Source organism: Epinephelus moara, chromosome 23, assembly GCF_006386435.1.
Source record: "Epinephelus moara isolate mb chromosome 23, YSFRI_EMoa_1.0, whole genome shotgun sequence".
In the NCBI taxonomy this organism is placed as follows: domain Eukaryota; kingdom Metazoa; phylum Chordata; class Actinopteri; order Perciformes; family Serranidae; genus Epinephelus; species Epinephelus moara.
Window position 1 is genome coordinate 31,005,282 of NC_065528.1, and position 6,652 is coordinate 31,011,933.

The 6,652-nt window shown below is 40.8% G+C and overlaps 2 protein-coding genes across 5 annotated transcripts in view; one reads left to right on the forward strand and one right to left on the reverse strand.

Moving 5' to 3' along the window:
• The window catches only part of abcc9 (ATP-binding cassette, sub-family C (CFTR/MRP), member 9), a 555,625-nt gene that overhangs the window by 512,139 nt on the left and 36,834 nt on the right, over positions 1-6,652 (reverse strand). The gene's annotated exons all lie outside the window — the stretch shown is intronic.
• ptpro (protein tyrosine phosphatase receptor type O) overlaps positions 1-6,652 on the forward strand; it is a 201,047-nt gene that overhangs the window by 24,293 nt on the left and 170,102 nt on the right. The gene's annotated exons all lie outside the window — the stretch shown is intronic.

Sequence of the window (6,652 nt, forward strand, 5' to 3'; positions counted from 1 at the left end):
CAGCAACAATGCTTGGGGATGTGGTCTTTTACAAATTTGAAAATACTGTAAGAATGTTACTTTTATAGAATTGGCTTCTTTATTTTATAATGTATGATTAATGTCTACATCAACAAATGTTAACCATAGAATCGTATCGAATCGTTCTGTATTAAAAATATATCGTTTTTGAATCGTATCTTAACCCGTGTATCTAGATACATATCGAATCGTCTATCACAGAGAGATTCCCAACCCTAGTGGCTGCATTAACATTTAGGGATGCCAGTGCCAAATACTTTCTGCTGTTCATGCTGTCTTACTTGGACATCTAATCCAGCCACCGTCAAAGATCAACTCAACACATGCTTTCAGACATAAAACAAAAATACTCTGCTTTATTATTTATTTATTTATTTATTTCTGATCTGTTTTCCACAAAAAAACAATTCATTTTCAAAGATTTTCCTCCTAAGCACATTTTTTTGAGTGGAGGAGATCTTTAATGTCGTTGGTCACTTCAAATGTGTGCTGTATGCAGTGATGGGAATTGAGAGCCAGTTCCAAGTTGAGAACTGGTTCCAGATTGTCCACTCATTGCAATCATACATCTCCAAGCTTATCAGTTCCAGCATTTTTTTCTGTCAGTTGGGCATTGCAAAACAATGACGTCACACTTGTCAATGCTGCTGGAAACAAGCAACAAGGAAGAGTCATGGCAGAGAGGAAGAAACAGTCGGAAGGTTTTATTTCACAACAAGGATGACAGCAGTGCTGCAGTTTGTAATGTCTGTAAATTACTGCTTCAAGTCAAAGTGGAAACAAAAGCAATATGCTAAAAAATCTTTCCACGCAACATGGGTTTAAATTCCAGGGATGCCATGTGGTTGACAAGTGCAGCACCACGCAGGCAGGCTGAGCAGACTTCTTCTTTGACTAAGAGAACCTCAACGAAAACGAATGCAATACAAATACTTTATTATTATTTATTTTAGATAATGACAGACTGCTGATATAGCTTGTGTAGGCCTCCTTTTTTCCACAAAGAAACTTGATCTGGAATCAATAAGGGAATCCATAAAAAAACAGACCGATAAGACAAATCGCTAATGACATTGGTGTCAATAAAATCCTGCAAATTCCCACGACTAGCTGTGGGAAAGGTCTGTGTGGTTACTTTTAAAGGCATAAGCATGTGATAGAAAACACTGGATATCAAACCTCTGTGAAAACCTTGAACTAGTGCTTGATTTCTCCAAGTATAACAGTGCATCCAAACTGCTGTCAAATAAATTTTAAAAAGCTCACATTAAGGAAGGAATGAATCTACTCAGCACGTTTCACAGCCAAAAGCACGTAAACAAATCCAAACTTTGATTACTGACCATCTACATCATATTAGATATTTGTTCCAATGTTTTCTAATACATCATGCTGAAAGTAAATATTTTGTCTCAAACACAGAAAATATGTCTTGGGATTTTCCAGTGGTATGTCGTTTCCTCACTAAAAAAAAGTAAGCAATGACAAAAAAATTGAGATCTTAAGTCTCAACTGTTTGTACAAGTAAAAGTTGTGTCCTATTTTTGGTGAGTTTCTAGATGACTCGACTAAATTCCAGCTCCACCTAAAATGAACAAGATATATAGTGGACAATCTTCATGAGTCTTTCACTGCATTAAATGTCACAGAGAAAGAGATCTCTGTCCAGCAGCAGAGCAAGACGTAACATGCCTTCAAATCTAATCCCTGTTCAGTGATCTATCACCCTGCTTCCTGCCACCGCTCTGTTTACATTCCTCCCATCTGTTGCATTTATTTGTTTATCTTATGTTTATTTTATCTGACAATCACCCCCCCAGCCTTTCCTCCACTGTTCCTTTCTCCCCACGACACGGATCCCAAAAGACATCTGAGAGATAAAAACATCTTACTTGGTAAGCAGATATTCAATTAGCGTTTAAAACTCGTGTTTCAGTTTGTGTTCAGTGGTTTAGACATTTGGGGTGGGAGGTGATAAATCAGTATGTCATCAGATATCTTGGGTACATCTTAAAATGTAGAAGTTCCCCAGCACCATACTTAAATCAACTGATACACAAACATGTCAGAAATCACAGATTGGTGTCATGGCTACTGAGAAAAGCAGTTAAGTCTGTCAAAAGTGAGATAAGGCACAAAAAGGGAGCGCAAGATCAGATACTATCATAAAAAATGACAGGGGAGGAAGGGAGAGCGGAAGTGGAGAGATTTGTAAAATGGGGAATGAAACATGAAAATAAGTTATTCAAAACAGAAAGTAAGAAACTTCAGGAAGTGGTACTTTTAATACCAGATAGGAAGATAAACTGACATCAGTTTCACATATGAAATCACCACAAAATGAAAACAAGTCTCATCCTATTCCTCTGTGGATATATGGTTTGGAAAATAAAGGGGAACAGCACCCATTTAAATCATGAGTGTCTATGCGAGTGTTTATAACCAGGGACATCTCATTCATTACACTTTTTTCCAACTGGGATTCATTCATTCATTTTCCATAACCGCTTGTCCTATTAGGGGTCACAGGGTGCTGGAGCCTATCCCAGCTGACACTGGGTGAGAGGCAGGGTTCACCCTGGACAGGTCACCAGACTATCACAGGGCTGACACATAGAGACAGACAACCATTCACACTCACATTCACACCTACAGACAATTTAGAGTCACCAATTAACCTGCATGTCTTTGGACTGTGGGAGGAAGCTGGAGCACCTGGAGGAAACCCACGCTGAAACTCAGCACAGAAGGGCTCCCCAGCCCGGGTTTCGGACCAGGAACCCTCTTGCTGTGAGGTGACAATGCTAACCACTGCACCACCATGGCTATACCACCCTGAATTTGGGATGTCACAAATGAAATCAGCCTCTGATATATAAATAATGTTCCCAATTAAGTTTTTGTGGGAAAGTTTTTCCTTATCTGAACAGAGGATCTGCGGACAGAGGGTGTCACATGATAGACAGATTGTGAAGCCCATTTTGTGACGTAAAAGGCAAATTTGTTAATTGCAATATCGGGCTACATAAATAAAACTGACTGGTGTAGCAGAGCTTGAGCAGGCTGCATAGAGCTCTGACTCCAATCCCATCAAACACCTTTGGGATGAACTGGAACTGGTGGAAAACCAGCAGATTAGCAGCTGTTACAGCAGCGTATTAATACACATGATTCTGGAACTACATTTGTAAGTGTATATTTGAGTGTCCACATACTTTTGTCCCATGTAATGTGTGAGAAAAGTGATTTATTTTAATTCAATACTTAAACTGATGAGCTGATAAATCCTACACTAACAAAGACCGTGTTCAGGATGGAAAACCCTGATCTCTCTCCTTCTAATTAATGGACCACCGTCTGGTCGGTAGCGTCACTCCGCAGGGATGAGACAGGAAGAGCAGCCTTCACAGAGGGGCTGAGAAAATTTTGGACACGTTCACAAGGCCCTTTAAGGGGCAACGAATTCTCATGTGAATCCTACACTTCCTGAGAGTCCACACACACACATGTACACACACGCACGTCACATGTATGAATGCACGCACCCACAAATGACCCATGGATGTACAAACAGTCCAGATATGAAACAGCTGTTGATGGGGTTAAATAAATGATGGTATTAAGGGAGCAGCTCCTACGTGTCTATGTATGTGTGAGTGATAATGACCTCATAGGAATGAATGATGCAAGACGTGGTTCTGTAATAAATACAGAAATGTCAGTAGGATGAATGACGTGTACTGTCTAGGGATGTCCCGATCTGATTTTTTTGCATCTGATCCAATACCGAGTCAAATCTGATACTTTGCAAAGCATTAAAAGAGAAAAAAAAAGAATGCATCCAAGTTGTCCCATAAGGTTTGTTTTTTATTAATAATAAAATTATTATTATTATTAAAATATATAGTATAATAATATATATTATTATTAAAATTTATAGTATCCAGAAAGCTTATCGGTGGTTCAGCGGCACAAAATGTAAACCAAGTCAATATCTTCTTGTCTTCAATAAACAAAATAGACCTATATCTTTTTTAGCGGTTTGACACATGAAACAAATATTTTTCTTTTACTCAGTCAAACCCCACAACAAAACCATAAAACCCATAAAACAGGTCCTTTAACACCAAAATTAAATTGTTTTTACCTGGTTTCTGTAGAACAAAAGAATTATACTCAATTTTCAAAAATACAAATACAACAGTAATCAGTTTCAAGAAAGTATATATTTTTTCCACCAAAGAAAAGTCAGTTCAATCCAGTTCAAACAAAAAAACTCCACTCCGGGATTTCCAAATAATACACAGATCACAGTTCAATTCAGTTCAATCCACACAGTTCGCTAAACATAAGAAAACTCCACCCCAGGTTTTCCCGCAACCAGGTAGGTAAAGAAAATCCACTGTTGGCTCTGACTCAGTTCAGTTTCATAACAATAAATCAACCCGGCCCGAACGTTCCAAATAAGGAATAATGAAACGGAAAGTAACCTCCGGCTTTTGCCAACTCACGGGACTGTGTGTGAATGCCGTAACGCTCCGGCGTGAAGGCTCCGTAGGATCCCTTGATATCCATGGCGGAATCTCTGAGTTGAGGCCGGTGGCCAGATGGATGATATTCCACAGGGAAGCGCACCTATTTTGCGGACTTTGAGCGGTGTAAAATGCCGTGGTAGGCCGAATACGTGGAGGACTTCTGGCTCATTTCTCACTCTCGCCATACTGCCAGGAGCGGCATAATGTAAGGGCCGGTCTACCTGGGCTCAGCTGATCGAGCCGTCCCACTGGCTGATAACACCGGTGGGTGTGTCTGGAGGTACCTCAGTGTCTGGAGGTGAGCAAGCCATCAGCTGACTGTCTTATAAAAAAAATATATTTATAAAATATACAGGATCGCCACACTTTATACATTGGAAAGTGGAGGCAACTGAACAACACAGATGAAAAACCTGGCCATTGTTGTTGTTTTGATTCCTCCGATCTTTTATTACAGATTCCGATTTTCTAAAAATAACGTGATTGGCGCCGATGGGATCGGGACATCCCTAGTACTGTCAGATCATCACTGATCGTCTGTCTAATGAGATTTTGGTTTATATGTCCAGTATTAACTCTTATTCAAACACATTTGAAAGTGTGACTGTCAGTGTGATTACAGCTGGCATACAGCAGGTAAACTAGTGTTGGTGTTGACATGATTTGTGTGCCAGTGTGATTTAGCTGCATCAGAGTTAATGCTCTGTATCAGGAGGTGTTTTGATGATATTTTCCACTCTTTTTTTTTTTTTTAAGATATTTTTTAGGGCATGTTTTGCCTTTAATCGACAGGACAGTGAAGCGTGAAGGGGGGAGAGAGAGAGGGAGAGACATGCAGCAAAGGGCCACAGGCTGGACTCGAGCCCGGGCTGCTGCGGCAACAGCCTTGTACATGGGGCGCCTGCTCTACCACTAAGCCACCGACACCCCATATTTTCCACTCTTGAGGTGTGCACAGTTTGTCAAGGAATAGTTGTACTGTCAACAAAAAATACTAAAAATGGCAGCAAATGATATATCATAAGAAAAAAGACTTAGAATCGGGTTTTAAAACGCTCCTTATACGGATGTCACTGTGATGAAAAAAAGGCCCTGCAAGGCATTATAATGAAAAACTTTCATGATATTGACTTAGTAACTGAAAATAATGTCTTGGGCCCAATCCCAATCCCCTAGCCCTTGCCCACTATCCCTTGGCCCTTGAAATGAAGCAACGAGGGGTAGGGGTTGAAATCTTTCCCTAGGAATTGGGACGCCACGTCGGTTACATTCACGCATACGTATCTATTTTAAACAGGAAGCCGCAAGCCATCTACAACGTAACGGTAACATTAGCTACTATTATGCTTGCTACTAACATACCATCAGAGTAATAAGATATACGACAGGGGACTTCTGCTAGCTAGCTAACCAGCTAACATTACGAGTCAGCATAGTTATACTAGCTGGCGTGTTATCGTACTGTGAAAAATCCGACAATTTTGAAGAACAGGACAAATGACAGACGCCAGATAGTGTGTGTGAGCTAGCTAACAAGCAACCTGACAACGGTAACGTTAGCTAGTTGACTAGCTTTCTGTCAACTCCAATCTAGAGATTGTGAATAGCAATATAAACTTTTTTCCCCATCTCTTGCTTGGTGGTAGCCATGGTGACGTCTACCCCTTGCTGGCAAGTCAGCATCTGAAATCCCTCGCTCAGAAGGGCTAGTTTCATACCCACTACCCCTCGTTATGCCCCTACCCCTACACGCAAAAAGGAATCGGGACACCCCTACCCCTCGCGGCAACACGCAAATCTAGGGGTAGGGCCAAAGGGGGATATTGGGACGGGCCCTTGGTATCTTAAAATAATGAGTAGCTATGTCAAAATAATGACGCTAATTCCCGTCCCCAGATGCAGGCTGGCCAATCATATCCTAGCATCAGGCCGGCTCAGACCAGGGTCCGACAACAACACAGCTGTGCTCCATCATTTCAGATTTCCGTCATTTCCAGGCTGGTTTTGTGGATTTGGAGCTAAATGTTGTGCCTGGGGCACGTCATGTATTAATGATACTCGTTACCTGGAGAGGTTGGAAAAAGATATACGTTTCT